General features: G+C 37.5%; 1 long non-coding RNA gene across 1 annotated transcript in view; it reads right to left on the bottom strand.

Moving 5' to 3' along the window:
* Positions 1 to 6037: 6037 nt before the first annotated feature.
* The window catches only part of LOC136009143 (uncharacterized), a 41353-nt gene continuing 22752 nt past the window's right edge, over positions 6038 to 24638 (bottom strand). Inside the window, exons 4-6 of the long non-coding RNA XR_010610356.1 lie at positions 24401 to 24517; positions 8053 to 8087; positions 6038 to 6333 (exon numbers count right to left, since the gene is read on the bottom strand). This is a non-coding gene — a long non-coding RNA (uncharacterized LOC136009143). The remainder of the gene's footprint in view (positions 6334 to 8052; positions 8088 to 24400; positions 24518 to 24638) is intronic.

Genomic DNA, 24638 nt, shown 5'->3' with positions numbered 1-24638 from the left:
TTCAGAGGAAGTGACCAAAAAATCCCCTGGTGACAGCCTCCGGAGGATGATCACCTCTGGTATCAAGGTAAAACATGAACCAAAGCAAAGCAGAAAGTCAACACACTGTAAATGTGCTTCAGGCAGATGCACAGCTTGCAGACTGTCCCTGGAGCATTGTACCTGGATATGTGCAGGTGTTGGAACATTTTAAAACTGTTACCCACCTACAGGTGTTTGCACCTGTGAAATGGAAATTCTGTTTGCCCCTCAGCTTTTACCATAGATTAGGTGGAAGCTGAAGGCTATTAATACAGTATTACATTTCAGCACCACGGCCAATATGCTTTAGCTACACCTGATGAGACTTACATTGACATCTGTGCCAGGACTGATAGCAGAAACACGGCTTTCTGAAGCAATATGAGGCAACACACATGATTAACAGCCAAGGCAGCTGGAAACTTCAATTCTGCCAATTCCTGTTATTGGCTACCACATATACATTAGGAAAAAACAATAAGAGAAACTAAGATTTTATTAGTATTGTTTCCCTTTTGTAACAGTCCATACTAAAGTCCTCAGATAAATAAAGCCATTAAGTGACATCTATTAGTACTTCTGCTTGAGAATACTGGATAAAGGAAATCACAGATCTAGAGAAGATACATGTTCTACTTATCTGTTAATCAGCAATATGAACCCAAAGTGTCTTGCTATATGTAGAAGATGCAATACCCGAGATGGCAATAAATTCCAATGCTATTTTACTGCTCAAAAGCGAAATGTCTGCAAGAAAGAGGTGGACTAATATATCCCCTTCCTTGGCTATGGATTTTTTGCAGAAGTGGAAGCTCCCAATGAAATCAGGGAAGGATTACCTACCTACCTACCTACCAATTTTACGTAAAGCCACCTGAGTTCCTGCATTTCTATGGAATTTTTCTATTGTATGCTGGTGAAGAAAACTGAGGATGGGTAGAACTAATATTAAAAACAGAAGTCAGATTTTGCTCTCAGTAAAATTACTATAACCCTGCAAAGGTTGTAAAAGTCACTGGGAGTGCCACATGCTTAGCTAAGGACAGAATTTGCCACTCAGCTTGCAGGATAAAGAGGGACAACACAGCTCTTTTATGATGTCTGCACTTTGCTTAGCTTTACAGTGCAGTACAACCTAGGAAATATAATCTCTTTCCAAAGCTGGTTTAGCCAGCCATGGTTAACTAGATTTAAGGATGAGCCTAATTTTATGGAGGTAATAAAGTGATTCTTCCAAAAGTCTTTTTCCCAGCTCCAGCTGCTACTACGGAAAAAAGAGAGTGAATCTGATAAAAAAGAAGTTCTGCCAGAACATCATAACTCTGTGCCAGTATTCAGGGGTGTTTTCTTATTCCTTTGAAAAGCCAGGGACAGCGCAAGTCTGTGTACCCCCCAGACTCTCTTATCAGAGTGTAGAGAACTAGCTCTGCATTAAGCAGCAGCATGAAGTACAGAGATTAATTTTAATGTCTGCACAGTTTGTGTCCGTAATACTTGTACAGAATGTGAGCTATTCTCTCAGTGATGTCTATCACAGGAGAGACAAACTAAACAGTGATCCATAACAGGTTTGAGCACTGGGGTTTACTTAAGAAACAAAAAATCCAGTGCTTCTACTCTGATTATTTCATGCACTCACTTCACCCCAGCATTACTAAGTCTTGCCTTCCCTTCCCATCAAGGAGATCACTGCAGGTCTAGGAAAGCTGGACTGAAAGTCCTGTTGGTTTCATGTGGTCCAGCTGTTTGCAGTTGCTGTGTCCCTGGGCTTCCTCCAGCAATGGCTGGTGCATTTCAAAGCATATCTCCCACAGGACAAGGTTTCCCCAGTCTCAACAATCTACGTGCAGAAGCACAATGCGTCATTACCTTCCCAGCTGGTTCTTTTGATAAATGTACACTGCATATCTCTATACTTCATATATTCCCGTGTGTGTAACTTCTGTTCATTTAGGCTGTTATAGAATCATAGAATAGTTAGGGTTGGAAAGGACCTCAAGATCATCTAGTTCCACCCCCCCTGCCATGGGCAGAGACACATCACACTAAACAATGTTACCCAAGCCTCTGTCCAACCTGGACTTGAACACTGCCAGGGATGGAGCATTCACAGCCTCCCTGGGCAACCCATTCCAATGCCTCACCACCCTTACAGTAAAGAATTTCTTCCTTATATACAATCTAAACTTCCCCTGTTTAAGTTTTAACCCGTTACCCCTTGTCCTGTCACTACAGTCCCTAACGAATAGTCCCTCCCCAGCATCTCTATAGGCCCCCTTCAGATACTGGAAAGCTGCTACGAGTTCTCCACGCAGCCTTCTCTTCTCCAGGCTGAACAGACCCAACTTCCTCAGCCTGTCTTCATACAGGAGGTGCTCCAGTCCCCTGATCATCCTCGTGGCCCTCCTCTGGACTTGTTCCAACAGTTCCATTTCCTATTTATGTTGAGGACACCAGAACTGCACACAATACTCCAAGTAAGGTCTCACAAGAGCAGAGGGGTAGGATCACCTCCTTCAGCCTGCTGGTCACACTTCTTTTAGAATCATAGAATAGTTAGGGTTGGAAAGGACCTAAAGATCATCTAGTTCCAACCCCCCTGCCATAGGCAGGGACACCTCACACTAAACAATGTTACCCAAGCCTCTGTCCAGCCTGGCCTTGAACACTGCCAGGGATGGAGCATTCACAGCTTCCTTGGGCAACACATTCAAATGCCTCACCACCCTTACAGGAAAGAATTTCCTCCTTAGATCCAGTCTAAACTTCCCCTGTTTAAGTTTTAACCCGTTACCCCTTGTCCTGTCACTACAGTCCCTGATGAAGAGTCCCTCCCCAGCATCCCTATAGGCCCCCTTCAGGTACTGGAAGGCTGCTATGAGGTCTCCACGCAGCTTTCTCTTCCCCAGGCTGAACAGCCCCAACTTTCTCAGCCTAAACTGTTATCACAATTTACAACTAGGCTGCACTGGCTGTAGCTCACTACAGTAGGCTGTGTTTGAGAATTCAAAGACTTAGTGTGAGACATCCATGCATGCACTCATATGATTACATGCAACCCACAAGCATTCACAATCTAAGGCATTCCTATTCTATCAAATGCATAAACTTCCAGAAAAATACTCAGGATTTGCACCATAATAGAAGTCTGAGAGTGAATTACTGTGTATCAACAGTATAACATGTTCACACATAGTGTGCCTGCAACTGGGAATCAAGGGTCCTTGTGTAAGCTGGTCAACAAGACAAACTGACAGCAGATGCCTCGGGTGTCAACATCATACCTCAATATGTGCAGTCATCAAGTAATTTCAGCTCTAAACCAACTTCTACTTTCAGTATGTGTACAAAAACTAGTTTATGAGGGGGAACAATAGCATTGGACCTGATACGAAACACAATTATTCAGATGTGTACCTTTTATTACCTTCTTTTGAAATTGAAGTACAGAAAAATGGCTAATGCATTGACAGAACTTGAAAAAAAAAAAAAAAGAGGGAGTATTACTGGTTGCAAAAGCAGCCAGTATTTAGCTTTGTTTGCTTCATTCATTTTCCCTATTCATCCTGTTTCCAGATCATTAATGAAGACTAAAAGCCATCCTAAATTGCACAATTTAGCAAACTCTGTATATTTCCATGTTTGAAAACCACTGTTTGTCAGTATCCAATCCATAACAGTAGTTTGCCTCTTACCCCAAAATATCTGTATTTCCAGAAAGCTTTTTATGAGGTGTTTGATTGCAGCATTTCTGAATAAAAATTAATTATAACTGTTAGTTCCTGTTTACCTACTGTTTTGCTGACCAGCTTAACAATATCTTTCAATAGATTGGAGCCATATTTTTTCCTTTCCAGATTCAACCTAGGTTCAGTCACATCCATCTTATCATGTTCCAGTATTTCAAGGAATGTTTACAAAGGAAAACATACTCTTTATATGAAGCTTGTAATTTACTTAAATACATTAAATAATAGGGTTTACATAATGGAAGAGCTATATTACCTGTGTTAGGCAGACAATTTGAGCTGAATAATGGTGCTTTAAACTTCTAAAGTGAATTAAATCTATATTCACCTACAGGTTTACAGTTTCAGGATTGTTTCTTTCTAACAATTTTTCGAATGCTGTCACAATGCTGACAGTTAGGTAACATGAGTAATTTTGAGAGTAAGGTAAAAAGCTACCTTACAAAACTTCTGCGCTAAAAAAGCCCTAACTTACTTTTGAAAGTGAGACAGACGTGTAATTCTTCAATTCCTTCAGAGATCTGTGTAGACCGAGTTTTTGTGGCTTTTTCCCTAGAAAAACTGGGGGAAAAAAAGTAAAAAATGTCTGAAACAGCTTCATAATAAAAAAACCCAACCAACTCTTGAGAAACTTGAAGTACTGGAGCATTGAAGAATATAGCACAGGTGTTGAAAAGGGAACTGAGGCCAGGCAACTTCAGTTGTGAAAAAGTCTGGAAAAGAGAATTAAATGAATTATTTGCAAGTTCATGATAGTAAGGAGATGAACAGCAGTCAAGAACAAACTGAGTCAAACAAACCTGAATGATTGTGCTGGTTTTGGCTGGGGTAGTTGATTTTCTTCATACAGACTGGTATGAGGCTATGTTTTGAATTTGTGCTGAAACAGTGTTGATAATACAGGGATGTTTTAGCTATTGCTGAGCTGTGCTTACACAGAGTCAAGGCCTCTTCACCTCACCAGGAAGGATGGGTGTGCACAGCCAGGGCATCTGACCCCAGCTGACCCAAGGGATATTCCATACTATATGGTGTCATGCTCAGTATATAAAGCTGGGGGAAGAAGAAGAAATGGGGGATGGCGTTCAGAGTGATGGCGTTTTTCTTCCCAAGTAGCCATTACACGTGGTGGAACCCTGCTTTCCTGACATACCTGAACGTGATGGAACCCTGCTTTCCTGAACATTCCTGCCAATGGGAAGTAGGGAATGAATTCCTTGTTTTCCTGCGCTTGGTTTAAGTGCAGTCAGTAACTCAGACCCATGCAGCCCGCTTGCTCACTCCCCCCCCCCCCCCCCCTTCTCCTCCCCTGCTCCTAGAGTGACGGGGAGGAGAATCAAAAGAATGCAACTCCCACGGGTTGAGATAAGAACAGCCCTGTAACTAAGGAATAACACAAACCACTACTGCTACCACCAATAGTAATAGTGATAAGGGAAATAACAAGGGAAGGGAATACAATACCACCCGCCAATACCCAGCCCGACCAAGCAGTGCACTAACCCTTCCAGGTAACTCTCAGTTACATCCTGGGCATGACGTGCTGTGGTATGGAATACCTCTTTGGCTAGTTTGGGTCAGGTGTCCTATCTCTGCTTCCTCCCGGCTTCCCCTCCTCCCTGGCAGAGCATGAGGCTCACAAAGTCCTTGGTCAGACTAAACATTTGAGCAGTAACTAAAAACATCAGTGTCATTAGCGCTGTTTCCAGGCTGAAAGTCAAAAACACAGCACTGCACCAGCTACTGAGAAGGAGAAAAATGACTGCTGCTGCTGAACCCAGGACACTGTTGCAGCAAAACAGGTTGAACATCTCAATTGAGAAAATAAGTTTTCAACAATTCACTTTCATAAGGAAAGATGTGTCAAGCAGCATTCTGAAGATTATGATACCCTTTGGTATTTTCATTGGCAATCTTTCTAACAGAATACAAAATAGCCTTATTACATTTGCAAATGACACCAAGCTGAATGAGCATTTGTCGGGCATTAACAAAATCTGAGAGATGATCTTTGCAAAAGGCAGATTCGTTTAAATTGCAAACCCACAAAATATATATATGTCAATGTATATTTCAGACAAATCCCTATAAATCATTAATGGATAGAATTACTAAACTAATACAGTGTATTGCTCAGAGCGGATGTCCGTGAAATAAATCGGTGCATATCTACAAGCTTACCATTGCTATCAATATACTCAGTAAGTTTTCAAAATGTGGAAAAACATCTACTTTAGAGAAATCCGGGCTGTGACACTAATCTGGAAGGTTTGAGCTACAAACAACACTAACTTAATAAAACTGCATTTAATTACAAGTCTTTTCACCCTACATTAAAATTAATCAGTGCTTCCTTTGTGTTCCTCCTCTTCTGCATAACATGTGGGTCCAGATGGTTCTCAAAGACTGTAATTTCTAGGGATTTTGAACAACACATTTGTATTCTGTAATAGAAGGCATTTGATCCTTTATTTGATGTTGGTTCTCAGAAAATCCCTACCTTTAAAATTCATGAGAGGATTGGAGTGGTAATCTAAGCAGCTGGTCATTTTCCTGTTCAGTTCTTTTAAATCCAGGCCAAAAAAAAAAAAAAAAAAAAAAAAAAAGATAAAAATTTAAACAGGTTCGTGGTTTCTACTTCCTAATAAAGATAACAGACTGTGAAATTTCATCTGTAGAACTTGAAATGTCAAGAATCTCAGTTCATGAAAGCAACAACAGACTACAGGGATAGTTGTATTACCTGATCTGTTGACAGCAAAAATACACACTTCACCAGTTTTTTTCCTCCATTAGTTTAAAACACATTGTTTATAAGTAAATGGATGAGTCAAGGGGTTGTTAGAAAGATACATGACCTTTTCTCTTCAGCTAAGTGGTCTGAGTACAATCTAAGTCAGTACAGAGTGACAGCTAAAACTATCTGGTGTATATTCTGTGGCAGATGCGAAATTAGCTCAATGCCTAATTCTAGTTCACCAAGATCAATTGTTCATTTTACAAGAATGATCAATTGTTCAACTGCTAGCTTATCAGGATGAAAAACACAATCACAGCAGATTAAAAGAATTAATAACCTTTTATACTTGGGCATACGTTTATCCAGAGGGGAGGTATTTTTATGGTACACTTGCATTTCCATCACTTTTGTCATGTATGGAAGTGGAAGTGAAAACAGCAGTTGTGTCATAACGATCTCTGCAGGCACAAACATTAAATCCTGGAGAAGAGTTTGCTCATTTTGTAGTAGCAATGTACTATACAATATACGATGTGCACATATATATGTGTCTGTCTTAATTTATGTATTATGCATGATATTGTTATTATAAATAATGAAATTTAAATGTGCTAGATACCCATATAAAGTACATGGTAAATGCGGAAACTCTTAATCCAATTCAATATTATGTACTATTTGAAACATCCTTGAGGTAACATATTTATTAAGTGAATATGAGGTTTTCCTGAAGGAGAACTTAAGTTGGGAGTAAGGTCATCAGTATATTTATAAATGAGGATGCGTGAGGAAGAAAAAACATACCTTATCATTCATGCTGAAATATTATTAAGTCTGCTCAGAAAAGGTCTAAATATAGTAATTTGTTTCATATTTATGTCATGCAAATGTGAGAAGAGTTTGAGTTTTGGCAAATTTGGTCTCAAGGCTATGCTGTATTTTAATAGCTTTTCTGTCACTAAAGAAAATAAAGATGTAAAGCACTCAGATATATGAAGGACTATCCATACTTTTTCTTTATATTCTTCTATCTCATACATCTGTAGATTTTTTCCTAAAAAGTCCATTTCATTAAATTTTAACCACTCAACACCTTGTTTTGAATTTTTCAGCTTTACTTTTGTGTCAAAATTCCCCACAAAAACTTTATTTGTGTGTTTTTCTCTCTCTTTTCATCTGTAGTTTATTGTTTTCTTTCCTTCTTTTTCTTCTTTGCATTTTGACTGATTTCTTTTTGTCCTTGCAATCAGTAAAATACATGGGATTTTGGTCTGTTAGGTGGCAGGCTTGAGTATTTTGGTTATTTATTTATTTATTTATTTAATGGCAGATGCTGTGGCAGTGTGCAGCAAATTTAAGTGGGAACAGACAAAGAGGAGGGAGAAAGGAAAAAGATTGCCATTTGGGTTAATAGTGATTGCCATAAGCATGCATGTGGTACAAGTCTCTCTAAACCTAATTACTAAAATGAGCTGGAGTAGAATTCTCAGATACGTTGGTCCAAATGCATGCAGGGAACTGGTATGAAAGTACAGCACTTACCAAATCGTCATCTGTGTCCCTTGTTCCAGAGTGCTCTGTGGGAAATATATCAAGTGTAAACATGAATGGATTATCTGCTTTCATGGTATCATTGTGTTGCACCTTTCCTCCAGCCAAGAGAATGAATGATTTGTTTTATAATGATCCTCCAGTGAAAGACAGCAGTGCTCATGGATTAGATGAAATTTAACATGTCAGAAAGAATATTTCCTCAGTAAAAATAAAACCTGAATTTCAAGGGGAACATGAATAAGTTACTGTATTTCAATTCTAGTGAATTAAATTGAATTAGGATCACAATTTACACTGGATAAGAAAAACAATTTAAAAAATTGCAAAGAAGAATTTGAGAACTCGGATGCTAAGAGTTAAAATTCAAGAGAACTTAAATTGCAATTTCAGCTTCTTTTTCGAATTGCTGTTCTAGTTTCTTAATAGAGGATGTTCAGACAGGTTTGGTTCCAAGGAGCCTAACACATATCTAAATTACACTGTCACAACTGGAAAAAAATGTAGGAAATCAAATCCATTTGCTTGTCTCGCTTAGGAGACAGGAAGACGAATTTCATCTGGTCTATAAAGAGTCAAATACAAAATTATTAATAGCAATAATAAAAAATAGCCATGGAAATTTGCTGACGTGACTGAATTTTGGCGCTTTGCCTGTTGTGCTCGCAGTTATATGAATAGATGAAGTGTGTGAGTATGCAGTGCCCTCTGAAAATCAGAGCCCTCCAATAAAGCATGGAGGACCTTTTATCTTTTCTTTTTTTTAACCAGCCTTCCATAAATTCATGTTACAGTGCCATTTAGTAACCAACAGAGCAGGGGCTGACATAATCAATTAGAGGGTCAGAGATTTGAAACTATGCACAACATGGACTGCATCAGTCCAAGGGCTGCAGCACCTTGAGGAAGACATGTCAGAGATAGAAGAGGCAGATCCCAGCTTCCCTGTCTGGAGGAGCCCCTTCCAGGGGGATGAGACATTGCTGTTAGCATTATTGGAAATATCAACTTTTGTAACAGCATCTCCTTATTTCTGTTGATATTTCAGTGCAAACTTAACCTCTAATTAGAGCAAGAAAACATGCAGCCTGGCACACCTCTCACTGTCCGTGCTTTAGAGGATCTCTAGCACAAGACTGAATATTTCCCTGAAGACATAGAGATCTGCATGAGGGCCAGGACATACCTCTGTGTTCGCTTTTTAGTAAATTCACTAAGTAATCTCCACATTCTGTAATAATGTCACCAATCTGAAAGGAGCTGGCAGAGAAAGATGGAGAGGAATAAAGAAAGAGGAGAAAAAGAGAGGGGAAGGGTAATGAAGGGAAGGGAGGGAAAGAAGGAAAAAGACAGGAATGAATTTGTGAAGCAAACAATCCTGAAAACACATATTCTGTTTTGCTGTGATAGTGATAAAAAAGCCACTCAAATTGTAACAGGTATTTCTTCTTGCTTTTGCTTTTGTTTTCAGGGATTGTGAAATCTGTAAGTTGAATTTGAATATATGTGCTTTACTGTTTCTTGATAAGAAAGAACATAAAATCCTGTTCTTTTTATAGACAAAATGTAAACAGATTTCGTTGATCATTTCTCTTCCAAAACACTCTCCTTAAGCTTCCTTGAAATGCCATGATGTGACATAGCACATCTAGCTTCCCCATTTGAGCTTTTTAACACTGCCTTCTGTAACATGGTAGTGCATGCCTGATGTGACAGGAAACAGAACAGGACAACACAGAGTTTCAGAAAAGGAATTTTATCATGAGAACATCATCTTTGCCCAAAACCATTTAAGAAAACACAGATCTAATCCCTTGAGCAATTTGCTCCGCTTTACATTCCAAATGCAAAGTGGCTGTACTTAGCTGTAGCTATCTGAAGGTGTTTAATAGACTGTGCTTTTCTTTGAAAAAATTAACTAGGTTAACTGAAGGCAACAGAATTAGCCAAGAAATTTTCTGTAACAAGTTGGGTTTAGGCCAAATACATTTCACACTAAAAGCTCACTAACACTGAGACAGCTTGAGAAGCCAATCTCCCCACACTGTTCTAATAGTTTAGTTTATCCAACTTCGTAAAGGTTATTTCTCACCCTTATGCTCAGGAAAGCATGACACCTATAAAGAACTGGAATTATGCACACATCAAAATAAGGAGTAGTGGTAGTATTGAGTACTGCAGAGGCATCTTCAGATACAGGGGGATTTACATTTTAACAGTAAGTCTTCACAGTATATGATATTTTTGTCGTCACCTCCTATTTCATCCATAGAGCTCATGTGGGCACACGGAGATTGAGCCTGTCTTTAAATTGAAATTAAGCAAAGAAGATTTTTCCTGCTTTATGGACAGATGGCAGCTTATTACAGGTATTCTCAAATGGTTCCTCTGTGCTTATGTGGACATATGTCAATGAAAAGTGAGTTGCTGTCAGGCTGGACTCTTGATTTCTTGCTGAGGAGAAGTTATATCCCAGTCTCTTTACTGATACATGAAAAGCATAATAAATTACTTTTCTTACAGTATGGGGAGCTTTCTGTTATGATGAACTACTAGATTAAATTAAGTAATTATATACCATTAGACCAAATATTACGAGATCGATTCAATAATCACTCATTTTTAACACTTTTATAATAAAACTCCTTGGAACTACCCTCTAGCTCTTAGGATCCCAGTACAAAAAACTTGGAACAGTGGAAAGCAATTCAAACCTAACTCCATTCTCAGGTAATAGCAGTATCTTCATCTGAATTGCAAACAATTAAAAAAAACTCTTGGTAATGAAGCATAGGCTGGTATAACTTGAATTGCAAATACTCCAGAGAAGTGCTTCAGTTCTCTATAGAGACAGTGATTGCAAGCTTTGAGGAAAACCATTGCTCAGCCACAACTTGGTATTTTAAAGAGAAGCTCAAGTAAATATCCTCAACTCTCCTCTGAGAGAGAGAACAGGATAATGGAGCAGTAGAAAATAAACAGTTAGGCTTCAGAAACTAATCTGACTAGCTTTCACTGATGAATTAATTTATCTGAAATTACCCATTAGAGCTTCAGTCCTACAAACTACTAAGCATTCTTTCTCTTCTCCAGCAAAGCACTTAAGCTTGCGCTTAAACATAACCATTCTTTGGGATTTGCTTGACTGGGCCAGGCTACTCACTGCTGCACAGGATCAAGCACTGAACTGTCATCTGTAAATTTAGCTCCTTGCCATGTTCCCTTAAAACCCTTAAAATCACCTGCTCATTAAGTTTACACTCTGTGAAGCTCAAGTGCAAATATTTATTGGACAAAGTAATCTCTATTCTGCTTGCTGACGGCACCAATAAAATGATACAATTTCTCATGTTATTTAACATCTGACGTAATAAAATATTCTATAATAAAAAGAAAAACCAACACCATCCCAATCCTTCATTGCACTGTGTCAATTTTTTCCTTTATTTTTTTTTATATTTTTTACTCCAAAAGGCAGATGTTAAACGTGACTGGTCATATGAAATTATTCTGCTCCTAGACAAGACAAATATAATTTTAAGGAACACAGTTTTCAGGAAACACGCAACTATGAATTTCCTGGATTGAGAATTGGTAGAATTAAGAATTCTTAATTATATCAAGTATATCAATAAGACTATTTCTAATAAGTACAATCAGTTCTTGTTAGGATAGTGAAGTTTTTATGAGCCACGACTATTAGAAAAACTAGGTTATAGTGAGGTCTGCAGATGGATGATACTGAAAAAGATCTCACATTTGCTGAGTAATTATTTGGTATTTCCTGAAATAATATAAACAAATCTTAAAGTTAACAATGCAGAAAGACATTAAAGCGAATATTCTGTGTACAAGGTTTAAATTCTCTTTATCATGAATTTACTTGAACATTCATCCCTAATGAGCATAATATAAATAAATCACCTCATGGTTCATTGTAAATACTTTGATTTCCAATCTTAACCATTCTGATGCTATGATTCTGATAAAATGTGAGAAGTGAAGTTAGGAAGGTTAGTAATACAGAACAAAGGAAATATTCCCTCCTCATAACCATCAACCATTTACCTTTCAGTCAGTATCTCTCCTAAAACCTATCAAAGTTGCAAGCTACAAAAATCATATCACAGCCTGACCTAACACGAGTCTTAGCAGATGTAGACATCCCCAGTGGGATCTGAAAGTTATCTTCAGAATTGCCGCTGTCATGATACAACAAAATACCCATTTTATGCATGCTTAAGATATCTTTTAATAAATCAAAAGTATCTCTTGGGAAGCTGCCACTAGAATTTATTTCCATTTCTGTCTCAGATTGCAGATCTAGAGTTTGGTAGTGTCACCTTGCTTACCTGTCTTATATAAAAAAAAAAATGTCAAACCCAAAATTTAATATATTAAAGAAATATAACAATGAAAATATAATCAATTTTTCTAGGAAATAAAATTTGAAAATATATTGCAAATAGAGGGGCAAGAATAAAACTAATTACACTTCTGAAAGCTTTGGATATTGATTGATTTTGATTCTTTCCTGTCACGGTTTAACCCCATCTGGCAACTACCACCACCTGGTAGGATGGGGGGAGAGAATCAGAAGGGTAAAAGTAAGAAGACTCATGGGTTGGGATAAGAACAGTTATAACTGAATAATAATAATAATGATGATGAAGAAAATAAAATAAGAAAAAAGAGAAATAAACCTCAAGAAAGGTAAATGATGTGAATGAAAAATATTGCTCACCACCAATCAACCAACCAACCAATGCCCAGCCAGTCCCTGATCAGTGGCCACCCCACCAACCTTCCCCTGAATTTATACATTGAGCAAGACATCGTATGGTATGGAATATCCCTTGGGTCAGTTGGGATCAGCTTTCTCTTTTTTATCCCCACCCTTCTCGCTGGCAGGGTGGTGTGAGGAGCAGAAATGCCCTTGTGTAAGCATGCTCAGCAACAGCTAAACATCTCTGTGTTATCAACATTATTCTCAGATCAAACCCAAAACACAGCACTGTACCATCTACTAGGAAGAAAATTAACTTTCTCCCAGCCTCAATCAGGACATTTCCTCAGATAATTATAGTCTAGATTTATTATTGAACACTCAAGCAGAAATAATTTGACAAATTAATTTCTAAGCCTAAACTCAAGGTGTTCTCATCTAAACCTAAATGCTAAAGGGTCTTTTGATACTCTGATCAAACCAGAACTGGAAGTATTCCCTCCTTAGTGATGATTAAGCACTTCTTCCTTGCTCACCAAAAATCAGAAAGCTGTTGTATGCCAAATTCAGCCTAAGAAAATGGGTCATTAACTGCAGGGGTTATACTTGCCATTTTGAACTGTGCTATAACATGAAATTCTTATCATCTTTGCTATACAAAAAAGTTGAAAATATTCATGTGTTATCAAGCAGGCAAATATCCATGATGTTAGTTTTAATGTAGATTTTTGCATCTTCTGAAGACTAGGTATCTTTATTCTAATATAGATATGATTACTGAAGAATTAACATTTTTGATGTCCCACCCTAACTATTGTACGATTCTATGATTCTACGTTGTGTTATATGTATCTATATATATGTATGTGTGTATATATGCATGTAAGTGAGGAAGAACACATACATGCAATTTCAGGAAAGGATAAATACAGTCTTTACCTATTTTGAAGATAGTTAAAGAAACTAATTTTTTCTTTTCTGAATAATTCTAGAGGACTTCTAATCAATGGAAAAGAAATGAGGTTGGCAGTTAAAGTTTATTATTATTCAAAACGTCTTATTGATAAGAATGCATTAATCTTTTTTAATTACAGCCAAATGCCTGTGCTTCATTCAATACAGTGCAAGATGCTACCCAGTATTAGCTGGGTGTGGAAAAAACAATGGCTGCAGTTTTCTCCAGTGTTTAAACATGAGCAATTCCAATTATTCTTTCCTTGTGGGTTTGTTTCGGTTTTCTTCATTTTCCTTATACCTTTCTAAGTAGAAGAGCACATCAGCAAATCATTAATTTTGGAGTTCACTATACAATCATAGCGTCAGAATGGTTAAAGTTGGAAAGGACCTTAAGATAGAATCATATAGTTCCAACACCCCTGCCAAAGGCAAGGACACCTCACACTAGACCATGTCACCCAAGACTTTGCCCACCCTGGCCTTGAACACTGCCAGGGATGGAGCATTCAACACTTCTTTGGGCAAGCTGCTCCTGTGGCTCACCACCCTCACAGTAAATGACTGCTACAGCTGAACCCAGGGCACTTCCTTATATCCAACCTGAACTTCCCTCGTTTAAGTTTAAACCCGTTACCCCTTGTCCTATCACTACAGTCCCTAATTAAGAGACCCTCTCTGGCATCCTCGTAGGACACATCAGATACTGTAAAGCTGCTATGAGGTCTCCAGCCCCAGCTTTCTCAGCCTGTCTTCGTACAGGAGATGCTCCAGCCCCCTTATCTTCGTGGTCCTCCTCTGGACAAGCAAGTGCTCCATGGAGCAAGAGCTCCATGTCCTTTTTATGTTGAGGACACCAGAACCGCACACAATACTCCAAGTGAGGTCTCATGAGAGCAGAGTAGAGGGGCAGGATCACCTCCTTCGACCTGGAAGAGCCTCCTGTGTGCTGGTGGTGCTCCTTTTCATGCAGCCCGGGATATGGTTGTCTTTTTGGGCTGTGAGTACACACCAAAGACAGCTTATGTTAAGTTTCTCATCAACCAACAACCCCAAGTCCTTCTCTGCAGGGCTGCTGTGAATCACTTCTCTGCCCAACCTGTAGCTGTGCCTGGGATTGCCAAAGTATCTATTGGCAAATACACAGTGAGGTGACCCCCTCCTGGAACAGACAGTGGAAGGAAGATAGAACTCCTTTATAAAGACCTATCCTAATATTTAGGTTATCATCTTTGCAAACCAAAGCTTTTCAATCACGTTTCCCATTTGGCACATAACCATTTGGCAAGTCAAAATTATGCTCTAAACTCAAGCCATCTCTTCCCAAATTTACTTCAATTTTCTTAAAGTGATAGCTCCTCTTCCTTCTTTGACCAGGTTTCTTAAATGTTATCCTTCTTTTCCCTTTTCACTCTCCAGCGTTCTGTGGATGAGATAGGCTTGCATTATACCCACTTGACAGTCCTCAACTTCTCCTCTTCCATAAAATCTCTGAAAATTGGTGCATAAAAGTTTTGGTTCTTCCTCCTGTATGAAAAGTTAATCTGTCTGTTTCTGAGAAGAGAACTTGAGTACACGGAATCCACCTACTCTTATATTAATTTGAAAATGGAAAAGCAGTATATTTCTACCAGAAGCTACAATAAAAACTGTAAATAGTAATTGATTTAAAAGTTCTTGTCTACAATTAGAACCTTTTTAAAAGGTCCCTGCTAGATGGGCAACAAAATGTCATTGTTATCCTACAAAAAACTGCTTGAGTTGAGCTGAGCATGACATGATCTGTATATATCCGCTTACACAAATTACACAAGTTTTGTTTAAAAAAGGTAGAGTGAAGTAGGTGATGCATTGTTGGAATTTTAATAGTGAGGTTGGTAAATGGATGTAAACTTCTATTTGCACTATTTGGCATTTTTATCAAGAACAGTGCATTTATCAAGAACCTGCTTCAGCAAACAGCAGATAAAAGCAAAATAAGGGTGTATGAATGTCCTTCCTTTAGTTGGATTTCTGAGAAGTTCAAGAATAGGACACAGTAACTGCTTCCCAAACCAAAGAGAAAAAACACTGTAATTTCCAATGAGTTATTGAACCTTTACACTGCAAATAAAGTTTAGAGCAAAAATACAAACTACCACTTTCAGAAAGCCTGTTTTGATCTAAATGGCTGAATGATATCTATTGCAGTGATCAGTAAAAATGGGTTTGACTGTATTGCTCTGGCATTCTCGGGCAGCAAGCTTTTAAATAAAATGACCTCTATTTTACAGGACAAACATTACAGCATTCTGAGTTGTCAGATACTCTGACACTAGCAGTGACAGAAGAATAGTAAAGTAAGCCATATAAATATTCAGGAAGAGAGCATTTGCCTTAATACTTAATTTAACTTTTTTCCCTACTAAGTCTACTTACAGACCTGCTATCAGAGAAGCAATTTACTTGAAAGCTATGCTTCCTAATGTTCTCATTTTCATTTTGTGTTTGCAGATCAAAGAGGAAATCTACCCTTACAAAACTTCCTCAATTTATCACCTTGATGTATTTCACATTTATTAAATTCTTATCCATATGAGCTTTTGTAAAACTCAGTGTATAATTAGAACCATTATACGTCACACAGAAACTACGGCTTGACTTTTTTTTTGGTGTAGCAGACGGTGCAACAACTACAATAGGTCTCAAGAACAATTCATTTAATCTTAGTGTTCTCACTATAAATTCTGTACACAGAGTACCTAGGTGTGCCTTGCTTAATTCAGAATCATAGAATCATAGAATCATACAATAGTTAGGGTTGGAAAGGGCCTCCAGATCATCTAGTTCCACCCCTCCCCCCCCCCCCCCCCCCGGCATGGGCAGGGACACCTCACACTAAACCATCCCACCCAAGGCTTTGTCCAACCTGGCCTTGAACACTGCCGGGGATGGAGCACTCACAACCTCCCTGAGCAACCCATTCCAGTGCCTCACCACCCTTACAGGAAACAACTTCTTCCTTATATCCAATCTAAACTTCCCCTGTTTAAGTTTTAACCCGTTTCCCCTTGTGCTATCACTACAGTCCCTAGTGAAGAGTCCCTCCCCAGCATCCCTATAGGCCCCCTTAAGATACTGGAAGGCTCCTATGAGGTCTTCATGCAGTCTTCTTTTCTCCAGGCTGAACAGACCCAACTTTATCAGCCTATCTTCATACGGGAGGTGCTCCAGTCCCCTGATCATCCTCGTGGCCCTCCTCTGGATTTGTTCCAGCAGTTCCATGTCCTTTTTATGTTGAGGACACCAGAACTGTACACAATACTCCAAGTGAGGTCTCATGAGAGCAGAGTAGAGGGGCACGATCACCTCCTTTGACCTGCTGGTCACGCTCCTTTTCATGCAGCCCAGGATGCGGTTGGCTTTCTGGGCTGCAAGCACGCACTGAAGCCGGCTCATGCTCATTTTCAACCAGCACCCCCAGGTCCTTCTCTGCAAGGCTGCTCTGAATCTCTTCTTTGCCCAGTCTGTAGCTGTGCCTGGGATTGTTCCGACCCAGGTGTAGGACCTTGCACTTGTCATGGTTAAACTTCATAAGGTTGGCATCAGCCCACCTTACAAGCGTGTCAAGATCCCTCTGGATGGCATCCCTTCCCTCTAGTGTACCAATCGAACCACACAGCTTGGTGTCATTGTCAATTCCCTTATAATTCAGACGTCAAAGCAAATATATATTAAGGAAAAGCAGAACTGATTATTGCAACAGGTTTGTAACTTTTTCCATAAACATTATGAGCTGGATCACGATGACATTTTCCTAATGGGAAAAAATAAAAGTAGACATGAAGGAAAATGGCAAGGCAGAAGGAATCACAAAAGAAAAAAAGGAAAGACAGTAAAAATGATTGTGTTTGCTTGCCTCCATTTCAAGACAGGTAACCTTCTGGTTTCCAGGAGGAGCAAACTCTTAAACTTCCATTTTAGAAGCATTTAAAATGTCTAATTTTAGTCATTTATAAACATGATTTATCCACTTCTTTATGCTCTTAGCTTTCTGGATCTCTGTGAGGCTTTTCCTTCTACATATGGGTTGTCTATTTTTTTTTTTCTTTCTCTATTTTTTTATTTATTTATTTTTTTATTCCTTCATGAGGCAGTAAAGTTTTTGTCCTTAATGGAAACAATCAGAAATTTTAAACCCTGAATTACAGGAATGTGTTTTGTGGGAAAATGGTAAGTAGCAGCCATAAATCACTTCCTTCACAGGAACGGAATATGTTCTTCCACACCTTTGAAGGTATGATGCTAACTAGATTTGCCTATCCTAGAAGTATCATTTCTAGTTTATTTAAATTGGTTACTCTATTTGACAGTGAGAAAAAGGGAGAGCATTTGCTTGATAGTTTGGATTATTAATTTCTGGCTAAATTAATTAGCATATTTTTTGCAACCGATAGAGGGCTAGACAGACCAAATGCTACAGTGAACATGGACACACCTTAAATGGCCAGGAAATGCAACTTTCTACTTTGATAGGAAGTCTTAAGGAAGATACAATCATAGTTTTCATTAATCAGATTGACTTGGGTATGTGCAATAGTTATACTGGAAATGTAATATACACTAAGTAAAAAACCACGAAGAATAAGAAGAAATAATAGGGAACTTTAATATGTGTACTGACTACCTTTTAAAGAATAGCCTCAAACCAGTGATAGCATATCTTATTTGATTTTGGATTACTCTCCACTCAGAAACAGAATTTTCTCTTGAGTGATAAAATTTCCAGCAAAATACTTACTGTCTTACCTGTTACCACTTACCTGTCCTGCTATGAAGTTTGCTTCTGCAAGATGAATTGACCACACTGTCTCAGCTGATGGTGTTTGTTTTCACCCTAATGTTTGCAGTAGCAGTGCAACCCTTTGGGACATGAAGAATATTGTGGGGACCAAGGTAGTGGTAGTTCATTCTAACGAAGTGCAGTGCAGTGGCAATCTCAAAATATATTAATATTTTAAAATACACTAAGTGTGGTTCTAGTGGTAATGAACTTCTAACTACTGCAAAGACATTCCATGAGGAAAAAAAGATCCCATGGTGGTTTCTAATCCCACTGAAACAAAGAAAGGTTTTCAGAAAGAAGTTAATTCCTGAAGTTACAACGAAGGATAATATTCCACTGGCCAAACTAAAAGGAAGGGTATGTATCTTTAGACCTTGTTACTCTTAGGGAACCTCACTGTTCACTTGCATTCTATCTGATAAAAGAAAGACAACCATGAAAAATAACAGTGAAATATTTAGAGTCACTATATTAGTAATGCATGCAACTTCCAGAATACTATAGATAAGGGCTAGAAATATGCAACAAGAATAAAGATAAGGAGGAAAGACAAACAAGTGTGACTCAAGCAATAAACGATGACTATTCCTTATCACCTCAATACATTTGTACAAAAAATGCATAAGATGAGAGTCCTCTGGATAAATACTACATTTAAAATAAAAATTTTCAAATACAAATACCTGAATTACAATTCATAATAATAATGTAATATTCAAGGAGAATAAAATAATTGAATCTGAACTCATATACTTGCAAACAAAATCCATAAATACCTAGGAATAAAAGCAAAAAGGCTGAGACACAAAGAACTTCAATTAGTAAGGAACACAAAAGGCAACAAGAAAAGATTCTATAAATACACTATAAATAAGAGGAAAAGAAAGGGAAGAATAATACCATTAACAAACCGAAAGAGAGCAAATAACAGATGACACAGAAAGAGCTGAAATATTCCGTGCCTTTCAGTTTCTTTGCTCATTATCAAAACATTAAATTGTGACTAGCTACTTGAGTTTATCCAGAAGACAGGAACACAGTCCAAACAAGAAGAAAAATATATGGTTAAAACAGTCTGAATTGCTAGGGCCTTATGAAATTCACATTTGAATGCTTTTCTAAAGCAACCTCTAAGTCTTTACTGTCATCCCCAAGGACCAAAGGAAGGCAAATGTAGTAACTATCTTTAGTAGAGAGGAAAAGGAGAGTTAAAAACCTCAAAAATTTTCCTCCTTTCCATCTCTAGAAAGAGATTGCGAAAGAGTTTGCGAAAGAGTTCCTTCTTTGACAGAATATAGTCAGTATATTTGCTTGGATATTTGGATTTTGCCACATTTTTTGTATTACTCAAATGGCTTGGCTCCTAAGCAAGCTAAGTAAATACTGGTCTAGAAGTAACTTACATCAATAGTATTTTTACAAGAAATTGACTGGTTCATGTACAACAAATCTGAATAGTAGCTCTCAAAAAGAATTATCAATATGCCTCTGTCAAAATGGGAAGAAATCTTTTCCAGACAGGGTTTATTGAAGGCCAAGTTCCACTTAACAGTTTCAACAGTTTGGATGACAGAGTGACATTTTTGCAGGAAACTGCAAAGGACAAGGTTTGCTAGCTCTCTGGAGAATATGATCATAAATCAAAATGATCTTGGCTAATTGGAGAGAAAGCAAGAAATTGACAAGAGCAAATTAAATGAAAGCATGAGCAAAGATCTACAGTTCAAAGAGAGTATTTAAATGCACTAGTACAAAATGAGACCTGTAGAGGAGTGCAGAAAAGAATATAAGGGTTATAATATCTTTGAAATTAAATATGAGTCAGCTACATGCTTCCATTACAATAACATTACATTAGGCAGTGCAGATCAGAGCTTCAGCAACAGAAATAACCTGTGTAGGACATAGAAAATAATTATTCTCTTCTACCAGTTCTGATGAAACCAGAGATAAGTTGATATAGATTAATTTTTAGGAAAAAGTAAAACTGCCTATTTAATTGTTTAGATGACAAAACACTGGACCAGCCTAACTTAGACTGCTATGAAACCTCCCTCATTTTTGCTATTTAATTGCATTTTAATGGAAGAAAGAAGAAAATAATAGGTTTATTCTGCTGTTTGGTTGCACATGTTGTATCTATTGCTTTTAAACAATTAGTTTCTTATGGAAGTCGAGGCATAAACTTTCAATGGACACCAAGCTAGATGGACTTTATAATGTACCTACTATGAGCTTAACTGAAATGCTTTTCAGGAATACCTTTTTCTTTAGGTTACTCAGGCCTCATAGATAAGCATATAGCCTTCATTTGCCACAAATCTTTCTTACCATTCCTATGCCACTTGATAGTTTTGATTCTCTTAGAATTGTACCTGCTTAAGAGATATAAGAAATTATATACATATCCTACATATATATAAACCTACCTAACATTCTGTATGCAGTTCTTTGTGTTGTCATGGCTTTACAAAAGTGAAAATGTTGTTAGCATTTTTAATGAAGTTTACTGACTAAATGAAGAAAGCTTAATATAGTAGCTAAATGTAACTAAATGATTTGTCATCTTAATACAGTAGCAATACAGTAGCTGTGTGAAGCTTTGGATGGTATTGAATAACAGAGCTTTATAATGCTCCTAGATGTCCACCTTACATCCAGTTCCTCAGGGTTCTGTATAACAATATTAAAGAAGATGAAATGCTGTACAAATGTACCTTTGCATGTCAGAAGTAAGCACCTTATTGTTCCAAAGATTTCATCAGAAATTCAGCTATCTGGATAATGGCAGCTAGTAAAAGGAGATTGACTTTTTTCCCCTAATTCTTTTGATTTCTGGAAGTTAGTGAATGCTTGCAATATTGGAGTGCTCTGCTAGAAGGGATCCTTAACTAGCACTTAACTGTAGTGTAAATTACAGAATTGTTATTCAAATAGTATATCATTAAATACACTATTGTGAACTTACAGGTGCAGAAACATTTTGTACCCCTTCAATTATAGTCCGTATTTACAGAGGTGTGGAACCCTGAAGGCAAGAGAAGTGTTAATTCTGCTCTGAAATATGTAATGTGACTTGTATATTTTATTTGTGCTGTAGCAATTCCAAAGTTATATTTGTGGATATTAGTAATTACTCTTTTAATTATTATTATTTTTAATAAAAAAGTAAAAGCTCAATTTGAAATTATTTTGAAACACAAAATTTTACTTCAGAGTCAAGTAAAAGTTTTAATGATTTTAAATTAAAAGGGAAGCTAAAGAAAAGTACTATGCTAACAGGCTTTTTTAATACAAAGATACACATTTCATTTAAAAACTGTGGTAAGAAAACACTTTGACTTTTAAATTAAGACCAGTTTGTTTATTTTCATACTACGGTTTTACAAACCAGAGACAAATATTACAAGTACTACACCCTGAATGTCATGGGTAAATAAAAGATTGAGGTAGCTCATCTTCAGGTTATAAGAGCTGGTATCCAGGTGAAGAAACCTAGGCACTGACATAAATTTTTTTCTCTGCAGCCCAATATCTCTATTAGAATCTGTATTCATAGGCAAAATAACAGGCCTTGCCACACTACTTCTCTGTGTGTCTGATAGTGTGCTATTAGGAAAGATGTTTTTCATAAAAGTTATATGCTACTAATTAATCATTAAAATGTATGGATACTTTCAACTGCAATATTCCAAGTTATTTAATTATTAGCTAGTTGTGAAATCTCAATGCATCCATTTAAATATAAACTGTTATTTATCTAGCATGCAATCATAGCTGTATCCAGTCTAAATTAAAAATGCATTGAAATGCACAGAAGACACTTTATTTAAAGTGTTACCAAATATGTTACAGGATGTAAAGCTGTGTAATTACTTAAGGGATCATATTTATAGCATTGGAGTATCCCAAGCATTAAATGGCTTTTGTAGTTGATTAAATGTTGAAGTGATGCTGAGGTAAGACTGCCAGTGCTGACAATGTGCAACCCATACATTTTCTCCCAGTCTCTGAAGTGCTCTGCTGGCTTCCTTTAGGGCTGTCCAATACTATCACTTGAAACAGCAATGAATGACAGAGATTAGTGTTTACTTGTAATGTGTGGAGGATTCAGAGAGAAGTGTGAGACATTAAGGAGCACATAATGGAAGGGTAGAAATCAGGAAGAAACAGCATCATGGAGGTGGAGAATTGATGTACAATGCTTGAAAGAGAAAGCCAAGCGTGAAAGAAAGTAGACGTCTACATGAGCATAATGCAGTCTGGGTAGCACCCTCAATGGGAACAAGATTCTGCCTCCCACATACAACATAGCTGAATAAAATAAATTACTAGCTATATCTGCAGATTTGGCAATAGGGGTATGTGTGGTCAAGGGAAACAGAAAGACTCATCAGAGAACATACAATATCTCAGAACACATTATCATTGGTCACTAGGAGCCACTGACTGGAGAACTTTTTAGCAGGACCTGTTGTCATAGGATGAGGGATAATGGTTTTAAACTAAGAGAGAAGAGATTCAGGCTGGACATGGGGAAGAAATTTTTTACAGTGAGGTTGGTAAAATACTGGAACAGGTTGTCCAGAGAGGTGCTGGGTGCGCCATCCCTGTAGACATTCAAGGCCAGGCTGGATATGGTTCTGGGTAGCCTGACCTAGATGCAGGCGTCCCTGCTCATTGCAGGGAGGTTGGACGAGATGACTTTGAAGGTCTCTTCCAAACCGAAATATTCTGTGATCCTATGATTCTACGGCACTAGCAAGACTGATGTAGTATGTTCCATGCCATCCACTCTAATGTGAGTGAATGTTGTTTTTCATATTCCCACGTATCAGTCCAGTAAGTCCATATACAGCCTCTTTATTCAGAATTTGCACAAAGAAAAAAAGAGAGCAAAGGAAAGACAATTTCAGACAAAATTAAGAACTCTATTTTTTGAACATGTGCTTCATACTAAGAACTCCCTTCAGAATCTCCTAATACTGTATTTGGAAACAACCTATCAATGTATAGGACTATAATACTTTAAAATGTCCTTTGGAGAAAAAGTAATTTTATTTGGTAAATAAAATGCATGAATAAATAAGAATGCAAGAATATTATAAAATAAGTAGTAATCGGTTCGAAGATGCTCATTTACAATGGAGGAAATTAAATATGCAAATACATTATTATCACGGAGGTAGTTAACAAACGAGGAAAAATAGATTTTGCTTTCTAATTCATCATTGTTTAAAAGACACGTGTGAATTCTATCTGCAAAATGACAACCCTGAGAAATGCAGATGGTTGCATTTTGCCTTCTATCAGTAATTGCTTGTACACGTTAATTAAATGGGGGAGGGGACAAGAATGTTTCCTGTAAGAAGACAGTATTATTTAAATATATATAACACAATTTACATATAATTTGCATATTTAAGTTAAATGGCTAAATAAAGACATGAAGGACATCCTTCCCTCTCATGAATCTCTCATGCTTTGCCTGGTTTCTCAAAGCAATAGGAACTACTGGAAACCCCATCTGAAACATTTGTCATGAAAATCTGACCAGTTGAACAGGTTCTTACACTGTTGCTACACTGCTTCTTTAACACGTCATAACATGGTGGCACCTAAGAATCATGCTGTGTACTCAGGAAACTTTCATTGTATCTACATAAATTATTTTCAGATGAGCAATATTTGCTTCTGTTTTTTAAGCCAACTGTTGTTAACATAATTTCACATTTCAGTCAAGATAGTTTCATTGTCCTCTAAGGCCTCCACACAGAGATTAACTTTTTACATAGCTTAGTCAGGGTTAACAGCAAAATTCCTTGAGATTTTACCTGGTGAAGTTGGTCCTTGAGCCTGAGCAGGGTCAGCATATCCCTCCTAGTCCCATGAAGAGTCTATAGGAATGTTCAGACAGCTAAGATCCATACACTCTCACAGAAAACTTAATCCTTGAAAAACAATGAAAGTATATTTTGTTACTACCTGCCCTGTTCTTAAAGAAAATTTTTAATACAAAACTGGGTTGCATCTATTACCCTTTAAATTTCAAGGAGTCATTCAAAACTGAAA

This window comes from Lathamus discolor, chromosome 2 (assembly GCF_037157495.1).
Source record: "Lathamus discolor isolate bLatDis1 chromosome 2, bLatDis1.hap1, whole genome shotgun sequence".
Lineage (NCBI taxonomy): Eukaryota > Metazoa > Chordata > Aves > Psittaciformes > Psittacidae > Lathamus > Lathamus discolor.
This window is presented reverse-complemented; position numbering and strand designations above follow the sequence as displayed.